This window comes from Haliotis rubra, unplaced genomic scaffold (assembly GCF_003918875.1).
Source record: "Haliotis rubra isolate DU_JTF1 unplaced genomic scaffold, ASM391887v1 Scf405, whole genome shotgun sequence".
NCBI lineage: Eukaryota > Metazoa > Mollusca > Gastropoda > Lepetellida > Haliotidae > Haliotis > Haliotis rubra.
The window spans coordinates 1-12,739 of NW_025767086.1; the positions used below are offsets into that span (position 1 = coordinate 1).

A 12,739-nucleotide genomic window follows, 5' to 3' on the forward strand; every position below is an offset into this window, starting at 1 on the left:
TTCCATTGAAATGCTATTTTCCATAGAGTAAAATTGTTCATCGTCATTTTAGCAGATTAGACGTGGAAAGTAGTTTGTACTGACAACTGCCACTTTTCAAAATTGTATAAAAAGAGTTGAACTACGACCCCGACGAGACTCGAACTCGCAATCTTCTGATTCGAAGTCAGACGCCTTATCCATTAGGCCACGAGGCCAACGATGTTGCAGACGCAGAAAAGCGTATTCTACACTCCAGTTCGACTCATTTATTTTGTCTCTGGACACCATGATAAGGCCTCTACTTTGGAATGCCCAGTTTCCATTGAAATGCTATTTTCCATCGAGTAAAATTGTTCATCGTCATTTTAGCAGATTAGACGTGGAAAGTAGTTTGTACTGACAACTGCCACTTTTCAAAATTGTATAAAAAGAGTTGAACTACGACCCCGACGAGACTCGAACTCGCAATCTTCTGATTCGAAGTCAGACGCCTTATCCATTAGGCCACGAGGCCAACGATGTTGCAGACGCAGAAAAGCGTATTCTCTAGTTCGACTCCAGTTCGACTCATTTATTTTGTCTCTGGACACCATGATAAGGCCTCTACTTTGGAATGCCCAGTTTCCATTGAAATGCTATTTTCCATCGAGTAAAATTGTTCATCGTCATTTTAGCAGATTAGACGTGGAAAGTAGGTTGTACTGACAACTGCCACTTTTCAAAATTGTATAAAAGAGTTGAACTACGACCCCGACGAGACTCGAACTCGCAATCTTCTGATTCGAAGTCAGACGCCTTATCCATTAGGCCACGAGGCCAACGATGTTGCAGACGCAGAAAAGCGTATTCTACACTCCAGTTCGACTCATTTATTTTTTTGTCTCTGGACACCATGATAAGGCCTCTACTTTGGAATGCCCAGTTTCCATTGAAATGCTATTTTCCATAGAGTAAAATTGTTCATCGTCATTTTAGCAGATTAGACGTGGAAAGTAGTTTGTACTGACAACTGCCACTTTTCAAAATTGTATAAAAAGAGTTGAACTACGACCCCGACGAGACTCGAACTCGCAATCTTCTGATTCGAAGTCAGACGCCTTATCCATTAGGCCACGAGGCCAACGATGTTGCAGACGCAGAAAAGCGTATTCTACACTCCAGTTCGACTCATTTATTTTGTGACGATGTTGCAGACGCAGAAAAGCATATTCTACACTCCAGTTCGACTCATTTATTTTTGTCTCTGGACACCATGATAAGGCCTCTACTTTGGAATGCTATTTTCCTTTGAAATGCTATTTTCCATAGAGTGAAATTGTTCATCGTCATTTTAGCAGATTAGACGTGGAAAGTAGTTTGTACTGACAACTGCCACTTTTCAAAATTGTATAAAAAGAGTTGAACTACGACCCCGACGAGACTCGAACTCGCAATCTTCTGATTCGAAGTCAGACGCCTTATCCATTAGGCCACGAGGCCAACGATTTTGCAGACGCAGAAAAGCGTATTCTACACTCCAGTTCGATTCATTTATTTTTGTCTCTGGACACCATGATAAGGCCTCTACTTTGGAATGCCCAGTTTCCATTGAAATGCTATTTTCCATCGAGTAAAATTGTTCATCGTCATTTTAGCAGATTAGACGTGGAAAGTAGTTTGTACTGACAACTGCCACTTTTCAAAATTGTATAAAAGAGTTGAACTACGACCCCGACGAGACTCGAACTCGCAATCTTCTGATTCGAAGTCAGACGCCTTATCCATTAGGCCACGAGGCCAACGATGTTGCAGACGCAGAAAAGCGTATTCTACACTCCAGTTCGACTCATTTATTTTTGTCTCTGGACACCATGATAAGGCCTCTACTTTGGAATGCCCAGTTTCCATTGAAATGCTATTTTCCATAGAGTAAAATTGTTCATCGTCATTTTAGCAGATTAGACGTGGAAAGTAGGTTGTACTGACAACTGCCACTTTTCAAAATTGTATAAAAAGAGTTGAACTACGACCCCGACGAGACTCGAACTCGCAATCTTCTGATTCGAAGTCAGACGCCTTATCCATTAGGCCACGAGGCCAACGATGTTGCAGACGCAGAAAAGCGTATTCTACACTCCAGTTCGACTCATTTATTTTTGTCTCTGGACACCATGATAAGGCCTCTACTTTGGAATGCCCAGTTTCCATTGAAATGCTATTTTCCATCGAGTAAAATTGTTCATCGTCATTTTAGCAGATTAGACGTGGAAAGTAGTTTGTACTGACAACTGCCACTTTTCAAAATTGTATAAAAGAGTTGAACTACGACCCCGACGAGACTCGAACTCGCAATCTTCTGATTCGAAGTCAGACGCCTTATCCATTAGGCCACGAGGCCAACGATGTTGCAGACGCAGAAAAGCGTATTCTACACTCCAGTTCGACTCATTTATTTTGTGACGATGTTGCAGACGCAGAAAAGCGTATTCTACACTCCAGTTCGACTCATTTTATTTTGTGACGATGTTGCAGATGCAGAAAAGCGTATTCTACACTCCAGTTCGATTCATTTATTGTTGTCTCTGGACACCATGATAAGGCCTCTACTTTGGAATGCCCAGTTTCCTTTGAAATGCTATTTTCCATCGAGTAACATTGCTCATCGTCATTTTAGCAGATTAGACGTGGAAAGTAGTTTGTACTGACAACTGCCACTTTTCAAAATTGTATAAAAAGAGTTGAACTACGACCCCGACGAGACTCGAACTCGCAATCTTCTGATTCGAAGTCAGACGCCTTATCCATTAGGCCACGAGGCCAACGATTTTGCAGACGCAGAAAAGCGTATTCTACACTCCAGTTCGACTCATTTATTTTGTGACGATGTTGCAGACGCAGAAAAGCATATTCTACACTCCAGTTCGACTCATTTATTTTTGTCTCTGGACACCATGATAAGGCCTCTACTTTGGAATGCTATTTTCCATTGAAATGCTATTTTCCATAGAGTGAAATTGTTCATCGTCATTTTAGCAGATTAGACGTGGAAAGTAGTTTGTACTGACAACTGCCACTTTTCAAAATTGTATAAAAAGAGTTGAACTACGACCCCGACGAGACTCGAACTCGCAATCTTCTGATTCGAAGTCAGACGCCTTATCCATTAGGCCACGAGGCCAACGATTTTGCAGACGCAGAAAAGCGTATTCTACACTCCAGTTCGACTCATTTATTTTTGTCTCTGGACACCATGATAAGGCCTCTACTTTGGAATGCCCAGTTTCCATTGAAATGCTATTTTCCATAGAGTAAAATTGTTCATCGTCATTTTAGCAGATTAGACGTGGAAAGTAGTTTGTACTGACAACTGCCACTTTTCAAAATTGTATAAAAAGAGTTGAACTACGACCCCGACGAGACTCGAACTCGCAATCTTCTGATTCGAAGTCAGACGCCTTATCCATTAGGCCACGAGGCCAACGATGTTACAGACGCAGAAAAGCGTATTCTACACTCCAGTTCGACTCAGTTCGACTCATTCATATTTTGTCTCTGGACACCATGATAAGGCCTCTACTTTGGAATGCCCAGTTTCCATTGAAATGCTATTTTCCATAGAGTAAAATTGTTCATCGTCATTTTAGCAGATTAGACGTGGAAAGTAGGTTGTACTGACAACTGCCACTTTTCAAAATTGTATAAAAGAGTTGAACTACGACCCCGACGAGACTCGAACTCGCAATCTTCTGATTCGAAGTCAGACGCCTTATCCATTAGGCCACGAGGCCAACGATGTTACAGACGCAGAAAAGCGTATTCTACACTCCAGTTCGACTCATTTATTTTTGTCTCTGGACACCATGATAAGGCCTCTACTTTGGAATGCCCAGTTTCCATTGAAATGCTATTTTCCATCGAGTAAAATTGTTCATCGTCATTTTAGCAGATTAGACGTGGAAAGTAGTTTGTACTGACAACTGCCACTTTTCAAAATTGTATAAAAAGAGTTGAACTACGACCCCGACGAGACTCGAACTCGCAATCTTCTGATTCGAAGTCAGACGCCTTATCCATTAGGCCACGAGGCCAACGATGTTGCAGACGCAGAAAAGCGTATTCTACACTCCAGTTCGACTCATTTATTTTTGTCTCTGGACACCATGATAAGGCCTCTACTTTGGAATGCCCAGTTTCCATTGAAATGCTATTTTCCATAGAGTAAAATTGTTCATCGTCATTTTAGCAGATTAGACGTGGAAAGTAGGTTGTACTGACAACTGCCACTTTTCAAAATTGTATAAAAAGAGTTGAACTACGACCCCGACGAGACTCGAACTCGCAATCTTCTGATTCGAAGTCAGACGCCTTATCCATTAGGCCACGAGGCCAACGATTTTGCAGACGCAGAAAAGCGTATTCTACACTCCAGTTCGACTCATTTATTTTTGTCTCTGGACACCATGATAAGGCCTCTACTTTGGAATGCCCAGTTTCCATTGAAATGCTATTTTCCATCGAGTAAAATTGTTCATCGTCATTTTAGCAGATTAGACGTGGAAAGTAGTTTGTACTGACAACTGCCACTTTTCAAAATTGTATAAAAAGAGTTGAACTACGACCCCGACGAGACTCGAACTCGCAATCTTCTGATTCGAAGTCAGACGCCTTATCCATTAGGCCACGAGGCCAACGATGTTGCAGACGCAGAAAAGCGTATTCTACACTCCAGTTCGACTCATTTATTTTGTGACGATGTTGCAGACGCAGAAAAGCGTATTCTACACTCCAGTTCGACTCATTTATTTTGTGACGATGTTGCAGATGCAGAAAAGCGTATTCTACACTCCAGTTCGATTCATTTATTGTTGTCTCTGGACACCATGATAAGGCCTCTACTTTGGAATGCCCAGTTTCCTTTGAAATGCTATTTTCCATCGAGTAAAATTGTTCATCGTCATTTTAGCAGATTAGACGTGGAAAGTAGTTTGTACTGACAACTGCCACTTTTCAAAATTGTATAAAAGAGTTGAACTACGACCCCGACGAGACTCGAACTCGCAATCTTCTGATTCGAAGTCAGACGCCTTATCCATTAGGCCACGAGGCCAACGATGTTGCAGACGCAGAAAAGCGTATTCTACACTCCAGTTCGACTCATTTATTTTGTGACGATGTTGAAGACGCAGAAAAGCATATTCTACACTCCAGTTCGACTCATTTATTTTTGTCTCTGGACACCATGATAAGGCCTCTACTTTGGAATGCTATTTTCCATTGAAATGCTATTTTCCATAGAGTGAAATTGTTCATCGTCATTTTAGCAGATTAGACGTGGAAAGTAGTTTGTACTGACAACTGCCACTTTTCAAAATTGTATAAAAAGAGTTGAACTACGACCCCGACGAGACTCGAACTCGCAATCTTCTGATTCGAAGTCAGACGCCTTATCCATTAGGCCACGAGGCCAACGATGTTGCAGACGCAGAAAAGCGTATTCTACACTCCAGTTCGACTCATTTATTTTTGTCTCTGGACACCATGATAAGGCCTCTACTTTGGAATGCCCAGTTTCCATTGAAATGCTATTTTCCATCGAGTAAAATTGTTCATCGTCATTTTAGCAGATTAGACGTGGAAAGTAGGTTGTACTGACAACTGCCACTTTTCAAAATTGTATAAAAGAGTTGAACTACGACCCCGACGAGACTCGAACTCGCAATCTTCTGATTCGAAGTCAGACGCCTTATCCATTAGGCCACGAGGCCAACGATGTTACAGACGCAGAAAAGCGTATTCTACACTCCAGTTCGACTCATTTATTTTTGTCTCTGGACACCATGATAAGGCCTCTACTTTGGAATGCCCAGTTTCCATTGAAATGCTATTTTCCATCGAGTAAAATTGTTCATCGTCATTTTAGCAGATTAGACGTGGAAAGTAGTTTGTACTGACAACTGCCACTTTTCAAAATTGTATAAAAGAGTTGAACTACGACCCCGACGAGACTCGAACTCGCAATCTTCTGATTCGAAGTCAGACGCCTTATCCATTAGGCCACGAGGCCAACGATGTTGCAGACGCAGAAAAGCGTATTCTACACTCCAGTTCGACTCATTTATTTTTGTCTCTGGACACCATGATAAGGCCTCTACTTTGGAATGCCCAGTTTCCATTGAAATGCTATTTTCCATAGAGTAAAATTGTTCATCGTCATTTTAGCAGATTAGACGTGGAAAGTAGGTTGTACTGACAACTGCCACTTTTCAAAATTGTATAAAAGAGTTGAACTACGACCCCGACGAGACTCGAACTCGCAATCTTCTGATTCGAAGTCAGACGCCTTATCCATTAGGCCACGAGGCCAACGATGTTGCAGACGCAGAAAAGCGTATTCTACACTCCAGTTCGACTCATTTATTTTTGTCTCTGGACACCATGATAAGGCCTCTACTTTGGAATGCCCAGTTTCCATTGAAATGCTATTTTCCATCGAGTAAAATTGTTCATCGTCATTTTAGCAGATTAGACGTGGAAAGTAGTTTGTACTGACAACTGCCACTTTTCAAAATTGTATAAAAGAGTTGAACTACGACCCCGACGAGACTCGAACTCGCAATCTTCTGATTCGAAGTCAGACGCCTTATCCATTAGGCCACGAGGCCAACGATGTTGCAGACGCAGAAAAGCGTATTCTACACTCCAGTTCGACTCAATTTTGTGACGATGTTGCAGACGCAGAAAAGCGTATTCTACACTCCAGTTCGACTCATTTATTTTGTGACGATGTTGCAGATGCAGAAAAGGTATTCTACACTCCAGTTCGATTCATTTATTTTGTCTCTGGACACCATGATAAGGCCTCTACTTTGGAATGCCCAGTTTCCATTGAAATGCTATTTTCCATCGAGTAAAATTGTTCATCGTCATTTTAGCAGATTAGACGTGGAAAGTAGTTTGTACTGACAACTGCCACTTTTCAAAATTGTATAAAAGAGTTGAACTACGACCCCGACGAGACTCGAACTCGCAATCTTCTGATTCGAAGTCAGACGCCTTATCCATTAGGCCACGAGGCCAACGATGTTGCAGACGCAGAAAAGCGTATTCTACACTCCAGTTCGACTCATTTATTTTGTGACGATGTTGCAGACGCAGAAAAGCATATTCTACACTCCAGTTCGACTCATTTATTTTTTGTCTCTGGACACCATGATAAGGCCTCTACTTTGGAATGCTAGTTTCCATTGAAATGCTATTTTCCATAGAGTGAAATTGTTCATCGTCATTTTAGCAGATTAGACGTGGAAAGTAGGTTTGTACTGACAACTGCCACTTTTCAAAATTGTATAAAAGAGTTGAACTACGACCCCGACGAGACTCGAACTCGCAATCTTCTGATTCGAAGTCAGACGCCTTATCCATTAGGCCACGAGGCCAACGATGTTGCAGACGCAGAAAAGCGTATTCTACACTCCAGTTCGACTCATTTATTTTTGTCTCTGGACACCATGATAAGGCCTCTACTTTGGAATGCCCAGTTTCCATTGAAATGCTATTTTCCATCGAGTAAAATTGTTCATCGTCATTTTAGCAGATTAGACGTGGAAAGTAGTTTGTACTGACAACTGCCACTTTTCAAAATTGTATAAAAAGAGTTGAACTACGACCCCGACGAGACTCGAACTCGCAATCTTCTGATTCGAAGTCAGACGCCTTATCCATTAGGCCACGAGGCCAACGATGTTGCAGACGCAGAAAAGCGTATTCTACACTCCAGTTCGACTCATTTATTTTTGTCTCTGGACACCATGATAAGGCCTCTACTTTGGAATGCCCAGTTTCCATTGAAATGCTATTTTCCATCGAGTAAAATTGTTCATCGTCATTTTAGCAGATTAGACGTGGAAAGTAGTTTGTACTGACAACTGCCACTTTTCAAAATTGTATAAAAGAGTTGAACTACGACCCCGACGAGACTCGAACTCGCAATCTTCTGATTCGAAGTCAGACGCCTTATCCATTAGGCCACGAGGCCAACGATGTTGCAGACGCAGAAAAGCGTATTCTACACTCCAGTTCGACTCATTTATTTTGTGACGATGTTGCAGACGCAGAAAAGCATATTCTACACTCCAGTTCGACTCATTTATTTTTGTCTCTGGACACCATGATAAGGCCTCTACTTTGGAATGCCCAGTTTCCATTGAAATGCTATTTTCCATAGAGTAAAATTGTTCATCGTCATTTTAGCAGATTAGACGTGGAAAGTAGTTTGTACTGACAACTGCCACTTTTCAAAATTGTATAAAAGAGTTGAACTACGACCCCGACGAGACTCGAACTCGCAATCTTCTGATTCGAAGTCAGACGCCTTATCCATTAGGCCACGAGGCCAACGATGTTGCAGACGCAGAAAAGCGTATTCTACACTCCAGTTCGACTCATTTATTTTTGTCTCTGGACACCATGATAAGGCCTCTACTTTGGAATGCCCAGTTTCCATTGAAATGCTATTTTCCATCGAGTAAAATTGTTCATCGTCATTTTAGCAGATTAGACGTGGAAAGTAGGTTGTACTGACAACTGCCACTTTTCAAAATTGTATAAAAGAGTTGAACTACGACCCCGACGAGACTCGAACTCGCAATCTTCTGATTCGAAGTCAGACGCCTTATCCATTAGGCCACGAGGCCAACGATGTTACAGACGCAGAAAAGCGTATTCTACACTCCAGTTCGACTCATTTATTTTTGTCTCTGGACACCATGATAAGGCCTCTACTTTGGAATGCCCAGTTTCCATTGAAATGCTATTTTCCATCGAGTAAAATTGTTCATCGTCATTTTAGCAGATTAGACGTGGAAAGTAGTTTGTACTGACAACTGCCACTTTTCAAAATTGTATAAAAGAGTTGAACTACGACCCCGACGAGACTCGAACTCGCAATCTTCTGATTCGAAGTCAGACGCCTTATCCATTAGGCCACGAGGCCAACGATGTTGCAGACGCAGAAAAGCGTATTCTACACTCCAGTTCGACTCATTTATTTTTGTCTCTGGACACCATGATAAGGCCTCTACTTTGGAATGCCCAGTTTCCATTGAAATGCTATTTTCCATCGAGTAAAATTGTTCATCGTCATTTTAGCAGATTAGACGTGGAAAGTAGGTTGTACTGACAACTGCCACTTTTCAAAATTGTATAAAAGAGTTGAACTACGACCCCGACGAGACTCGAACTCGCAATCTTCTGATTCGAAGTCAGACGCCTTATCCATTAGGCCACGAGGCCAACGATGTTGCAGACGCAGAAAAGCGTATTCTACACTCCAGTTCGACTCATTTATTTTTGTCTCTGGACACCATGATAAGGCCTCTACTTTGGAATGCCCAGTTTCCATTGAAATGCTATTTTCCATCGAGTAAAATTGTTCATCGTCATTTTAGCAGATTAGACGTGGAAAGTAGTTTGTACTGACAACTGCCACTTTTCAAAATTGTATAAAAGAGTTGAACTACGACCCCGACGAGACTCGAACTCGCAATCTTCTGATTCGAAGTCAGACGCCTTATCCATTAGGCCACGAGGCCAACGATGTTGCAGACGCAGAAAAGCGTATTCTACACTCCAGTTCGACTCATTTATTTTGTGACGATGTTGCAGACGCAGAAAAGCATATTCTACACTCCAGTTCGACTCATTTATTTTTGTCTCTGGACACCATGATAAGGCCTCTACTTTGGAATGCTATTTTCCTTTGAAATGCTATTTTCCATAGAGTGAAATTGTTCATCGTCATTTTAGCAGATTAGACGTGGAAAGTAGTTTGTACTGACAACTGCCACTTTTCAAAATTGTATAAAAAGAGTTGAACTACGACCCCGACGAGACTCGAACTCGCAATCTTCTGATTCGAAGTCAGACGCCTTATCCATTAGGCCACGAGGCCAACGATTTTGCAGACGCAGAAAAGCGTATTCTACACTCCAGTTCGACTCATTTATTTTTGTCTCTGGACACCATGATAAGGCCTCTACTTTGGAATGCCCAGTTTCCATTGAAATGCTATTTTCCATCGAGTAAAATTGTTCATCGTCATTTTAGCAGATTAGACGTGGAAAGTAGTTTGTACTGACAACTGCCACTTTTCAAAATTGTATAAAAAGAGTTGAACTACGACCCCGACGAGACTCGAACTCGCAATCTTCTGATTCGAAGTCAGACGCCTTATCCATTAGGCCACGAGGCCAACGATGTTACAGACGCAGAAAAGCGTATTCTACACTCCAGTTCGACTCATTTATTTTTGTCTCTGGACACCATGATAAGGCCTCTACTTTGGAATGCCCAGTTTCCATTGAAATGCTATTTTCCATAGAGTAAAATTGTTCATCGTCATTTTAGCAGATTAGACGTGGAAAGTAGGTTGTACTGACAACTGCCACTTTTCAAAATTGTATAAAAAGAGTTGAACTACGACCCCGACGAGACTCGAACTCGCAATCTTCTGATTCGAAGTCAGACGCCTTATCCATTAGGCCACGAGGCCAACGATGTTGCAGACGCAGAAAAGCGTATTCTACACTCCAGTTCGACTCATTTATTTTTGTCTCTGGACACCATGATAAGGCCTCTACTTTGGAATGCCCAGTTTCCATTGAAATGCTATTTTCCATCGAGTAAAATTGTTCATCGTCATTTTAGCAGATTAGACGTGGAAAGTAGTTTGTACTGACAACTGCCACTTTTCAAAATTGTATAAAAAGAGTTGAACTACGACCCCGACGAGACTCGAACTCGCAATCTTCTGATTCGAAGTCAGACGCCTTATCCATTAGGCCACGAGGCCAACGATGTTGCAGACGCAGAAAAGCGTATTCTACACTCCAGTTCGACTCATTTATTTTGTGACGATGTTGCAACGAAAAGCGTATTCTACACTCCAGTTCGACTCATTTATTTTGTGACGATGTTGCAGATGCAGAAAAGCGTATTCTACACTCCAGTTCGATTCATTTATTTTTGTCTCTGGACACCATGATAAGGCCTCTACTTTGGAATGCCCAGTTTCCTTTGAAATGCTATTTTCCATCGAGTAACATTGCTCATCGTCATTTTAGCAGATTAGACGTGGAAAGTAGTTTGTACTGACAACTGCCACTTTTCAAAATTGTATAAAAAGAGTTGAACTACGACCCCGACGAGACTCGAACTCGCAATCTTCTGATTCGAAGTCAGACGCCTTATCCATTAGGCCACGAGGCCAACGATTTTGCAGACGCAGAAAAGCGTATTCTACACTCCAGTTCGACTCATTTATTTTGTGACGATGTTGAAGACGCAGAAAAGCATATTCTACACTCCAGTTCGACTCATTTATTTTTGTCTCTGGACACCATGATAAGGCCTCTACTTTGGAATGCCCAGTTTCCATTGAAATGCTATTTTCCATAGAGTAAAATTGTTCATCGTCATTTTAGCAGATTAGACGTGGAAAGTAGTTTGTACTGACAACTGCCACTTTTCAAAATTGTATAAAAAGAGTTGAACTACGACCCCGACGAGACTCGAACTCGCAATCTTCTGATTCGAAGTCAGACGCCTTATCCATTAGGCCACGAGGCCAACGATGTTGCAGACGCAGAAAAGCGTATTCTACACTCCAGTTCGACTCATTTATTTTGTGACGATGTTGAAGACGCAGAAAAGCATATTCTACACTCCAGTTCGACTCATTTATATTTTGTCTCTGGACACCATGATAAGGCCTCTACTTTGGAATGCAGATTTCCTTTGAAACATGGAAGGCCATTAGACGTGGAAAGTAGTTTGTACTGACGACAACTGCCACTTTTCAAAATTGTATAAAAGAGTTGAACTACGACCCCGACGAGACTCGAACTCGCAATCTTCTGATTCGAAGTCAGACGCCTTATCCATTAGGCCACGAGGCCAACGATGTTGCAGACGCAGAAAAGCGTATTCTACACTCCAGTTCGACTCATTTATTTTTGTCTCTGGACACCATGATAAGGCCTCTACTTTGGAATGCCCAGTTTCCATTGAAATGCTATTTTCCATCGAGTAAAATTGTTCATCGTCATTTTAGCAGATTAGACGTGGAAAGTAGTTTGTACTGACAACTGCCACTTTTCAAAATTGTATAAAAGAGTTGAACTACGACCCCGACGAGACTCGAACTCGCAATCTTCTGATTCGAAGTCAGACGCCTTATCCATTAGGCCACGAGGCCAACGATGTTGCAGACGCAGAAAAGCGTATTCTACACTCCAGTTCGACTCATTTATTTTTGTCTCTGGACACCATGATAAGGCCTCTACTTTGGAATGCCCAGTTTCCATTGAAATGCTATTTTCCATCGAGTAAAATTGTTCATCGTCATTTTAGCAGATTAGACGTGGAAAGTAGTTTGTACTGACAACTGCCACTTTTCAAAATTGTATAAAAGAGTTGAACTACGACCCCGACGAGACTCGAACTCGCAATCTTCTGATTCGAAGTCAGACGCCTTATCCATTAGGCCACGAGGCCAACGATGTTACAGACGCAGAAAAGCGTATTCTACACTCCAGTTCGACTCATTTATTTTTGTCTCTGGACACCATGATAAGGCCTCTACTTTGGAATGCCCAGTTTCCATTGAAATGCTATTTTCCATCGAGTAAAATTGTTCATCGTCATTTTAGCAGATTAGACGTGGAAAGTAGGTTGTACTGACAACTGCCACTTTTCAAAATTGTATAAAAGAGTTGAACTA

General features: G+C 41.7%; 39 non-coding genes across 39 annotated transcripts; all 39 read right to left on the reverse strand.

Annotated features, from left to right (window-relative positions):
• Window positions 1–124: 124 nt before the first annotated feature.
• On the reverse strand, window positions 125–197 carry Trnar-ucg. Its single transcript has one exon. It is a non-coding gene; the product is annotated as a tRNA-Arg (tRNA).
• A 226-nt stretch (window positions 198–423) lies between these two features.
• On the reverse strand, window positions 424–496 carry Trnar-ucg. Its single transcript has one exon. It is a non-coding gene; the product is annotated as a tRNA-Arg (tRNA).
• A 231-nt stretch (window positions 497–727) lies between these two features.
• On the reverse strand, window positions 728–800 carry Trnar-ucg. Its single transcript has one exon. It is a non-coding gene; the product is annotated as a tRNA-Arg (tRNA).
• Window positions 801–1,029: 229 nt separating this feature from the next.
• Trnar-ucg lies at window positions 1,030–1,102 on the reverse strand. Its single transcript has one exon. It is a non-coding gene; the product is annotated as a tRNA-Arg (tRNA).
• Window positions 1,103–1,388: 286 nt separating this feature from the next.
• On the reverse strand, window positions 1,389–1,461 carry Trnar-ucg. Its single transcript has one exon. It is a non-coding gene; the product is annotated as a tRNA-Arg (tRNA).
• A 226-nt stretch (window positions 1,462–1,687) lies between these two features.
• Trnar-ucg lies at window positions 1,688–1,760 on the reverse strand. The gene has a single exon. It is a non-coding gene; the product is annotated as a tRNA-Arg (tRNA).
• Window positions 1,761–1,987: 227 nt separating this feature from the next.
• On the reverse strand, window positions 1,988–2,060 carry Trnar-ucg. Its single transcript has one exon. It is a non-coding gene; the product is annotated as a tRNA-Arg (tRNA).
• Window positions 2,061–2,286: 226 nt separating this feature from the next.
• Trnar-ucg lies at window positions 2,287–2,359 on the reverse strand. The gene has a single exon. It is a non-coding gene; the product is annotated as a tRNA-Arg (tRNA).
• Window positions 2,360–2,707: 348 nt separating this feature from the next.
• Trnar-ucg lies at window positions 2,708–2,780 on the reverse strand. The gene has a single exon. It is a non-coding gene; the product is annotated as a tRNA-Arg (tRNA).
• A 286-nt stretch (window positions 2,781–3,066) lies between these two features.
• Window positions 3,067–3,139, reverse strand: Trnar-ucg. The gene has a single exon. It is a non-coding gene; the product is annotated as a tRNA-Arg (tRNA).
• A 227-nt stretch (window positions 3,140–3,366) lies between these two features.
• Trnar-ucg lies at window positions 3,367–3,439 on the reverse strand. The gene has a single exon. It is a non-coding gene; the product is annotated as a tRNA-Arg (tRNA).
• Window positions 3,440–3,676: 237 nt separating this feature from the next.
• Window positions 3,677–3,749, reverse strand: Trnar-ucg. The gene has a single exon. It is a non-coding gene; the product is annotated as a tRNA-Arg (tRNA).
• A 227-nt stretch (window positions 3,750–3,976) lies between these two features.
• Window positions 3,977–4,049, reverse strand: Trnar-ucg. Its single transcript has one exon. It is a non-coding gene; the product is annotated as a tRNA-Arg (tRNA).
• Window positions 4,050–4,276: 227 nt separating this feature from the next.
• On the reverse strand, window positions 4,277–4,349 carry Trnar-ucg. Its single transcript has one exon. It is a non-coding gene; the product is annotated as a tRNA-Arg (tRNA).
• A 227-nt stretch (window positions 4,350–4,576) lies between these two features.
• Window positions 4,577–4,649, reverse strand: Trnar-ucg. Its single transcript has one exon. It is a non-coding gene; the product is annotated as a tRNA-Arg (tRNA).
• A 346-nt stretch (window positions 4,650–4,995) lies between these two features.
• Window positions 4,996–5,068, reverse strand: Trnar-ucg. The gene has a single exon. It is a non-coding gene; the product is annotated as a tRNA-Arg (tRNA).
• Window positions 5,069–5,354: 286 nt separating this feature from the next.
• Trnar-ucg lies at window positions 5,355–5,427 on the reverse strand. The gene has a single exon. It is a non-coding gene; the product is annotated as a tRNA-Arg (tRNA).
• Window positions 5,428–5,653: 226 nt separating this feature from the next.
• Trnar-ucg lies at window positions 5,654–5,726 on the reverse strand. Its single transcript has one exon. It is a non-coding gene; the product is annotated as a tRNA-Arg (tRNA).
• Window positions 5,727–5,952: 226 nt separating this feature from the next.
• Trnar-ucg lies at window positions 5,953–6,025 on the reverse strand. The gene has a single exon. It is a non-coding gene; the product is annotated as a tRNA-Arg (tRNA).
• Window positions 6,026–6,251: 226 nt separating this feature from the next.
• Window positions 6,252–6,324, reverse strand: Trnar-ucg. The gene has a single exon. It is a non-coding gene; the product is annotated as a tRNA-Arg (tRNA).
• A 226-nt stretch (window positions 6,325–6,550) lies between these two features.
• Trnar-ucg lies at window positions 6,551–6,623 on the reverse strand. Its single transcript has one exon. It is a non-coding gene; the product is annotated as a tRNA-Arg (tRNA).
• A 341-nt stretch (window positions 6,624–6,964) lies between these two features.
• Trnar-ucg lies at window positions 6,965–7,037 on the reverse strand. The gene has a single exon. It is a non-coding gene; the product is annotated as a tRNA-Arg (tRNA).
• Window positions 7,038–7,324: 287 nt separating this feature from the next.
• Window positions 7,325–7,397, reverse strand: Trnar-ucg. Its single transcript has one exon. It is a non-coding gene; the product is annotated as a tRNA-Arg (tRNA).
• A 227-nt stretch (window positions 7,398–7,624) lies between these two features.
• Window positions 7,625–7,697, reverse strand: Trnar-ucg. The gene has a single exon. It is a non-coding gene; the product is annotated as a tRNA-Arg (tRNA).
• Window positions 7,698–7,923: 226 nt separating this feature from the next.
• On the reverse strand, window positions 7,924–7,996 carry Trnar-ucg. Its single transcript has one exon. It is a non-coding gene; the product is annotated as a tRNA-Arg (tRNA).
• A 286-nt stretch (window positions 7,997–8,282) lies between these two features.
• Window positions 8,283–8,355, reverse strand: Trnar-ucg. Its single transcript has one exon. It is a non-coding gene; the product is annotated as a tRNA-Arg (tRNA).
• A 226-nt stretch (window positions 8,356–8,581) lies between these two features.
• Window positions 8,582–8,654, reverse strand: Trnar-ucg. Its single transcript has one exon. It is a non-coding gene; the product is annotated as a tRNA-Arg (tRNA).
• A 226-nt stretch (window positions 8,655–8,880) lies between these two features.
• Trnar-ucg lies at window positions 8,881–8,953 on the reverse strand. Its single transcript has one exon. It is a non-coding gene; the product is annotated as a tRNA-Arg (tRNA).
• Window positions 8,954–9,179: 226 nt separating this feature from the next.
• Trnar-ucg lies at window positions 9,180–9,252 on the reverse strand. The gene has a single exon. It is a non-coding gene; the product is annotated as a tRNA-Arg (tRNA).
• Window positions 9,253–9,478: 226 nt separating this feature from the next.
• Window positions 9,479–9,551, reverse strand: Trnar-ucg. Its single transcript has one exon. It is a non-coding gene; the product is annotated as a tRNA-Arg (tRNA).
• Window positions 9,552–9,837: 286 nt separating this feature from the next.
• On the reverse strand, window positions 9,838–9,910 carry Trnar-ucg. Its single transcript has one exon. It is a non-coding gene; the product is annotated as a tRNA-Arg (tRNA).
• A 227-nt stretch (window positions 9,911–10,137) lies between these two features.
• Trnar-ucg lies at window positions 10,138–10,210 on the reverse strand. The gene has a single exon. It is a non-coding gene; the product is annotated as a tRNA-Arg (tRNA).
• A 227-nt stretch (window positions 10,211–10,437) lies between these two features.
• On the reverse strand, window positions 10,438–10,510 carry Trnar-ucg. Its single transcript has one exon. It is a non-coding gene; the product is annotated as a tRNA-Arg (tRNA).
• A 227-nt stretch (window positions 10,511–10,737) lies between these two features.
• On the reverse strand, window positions 10,738–10,810 carry Trnar-ucg. The gene has a single exon. It is a non-coding gene; the product is annotated as a tRNA-Arg (tRNA).
• Window positions 10,811–11,153: 343 nt separating this feature from the next.
• On the reverse strand, window positions 11,154–11,226 carry Trnar-ucg. Its single transcript has one exon. It is a non-coding gene; the product is annotated as a tRNA-Arg (tRNA).
• A 287-nt stretch (window positions 11,227–11,513) lies between these two features.
• Trnar-ucg lies at window positions 11,514–11,586 on the reverse strand. The gene has a single exon. It is a non-coding gene; the product is annotated as a tRNA-Arg (tRNA).
• Window positions 11,587–11,842: 256 nt separating this feature from the next.
• Trnar-ucg lies at window positions 11,843–11,915 on the reverse strand. The gene has a single exon. It is a non-coding gene; the product is annotated as a tRNA-Arg (tRNA).
• Window positions 11,916–12,141: 226 nt separating this feature from the next.
• On the reverse strand, window positions 12,142–12,214 carry Trnar-ucg. The gene has a single exon. It is a non-coding gene; the product is annotated as a tRNA-Arg (tRNA).
• Window positions 12,215–12,440: 226 nt separating this feature from the next.
• Window positions 12,441–12,513, reverse strand: Trnar-ucg. Its single transcript has one exon. It is a non-coding gene; the product is annotated as a tRNA-Arg (tRNA).
• Window positions 12,514–12,739: the final 226 nt, after the last annotated feature.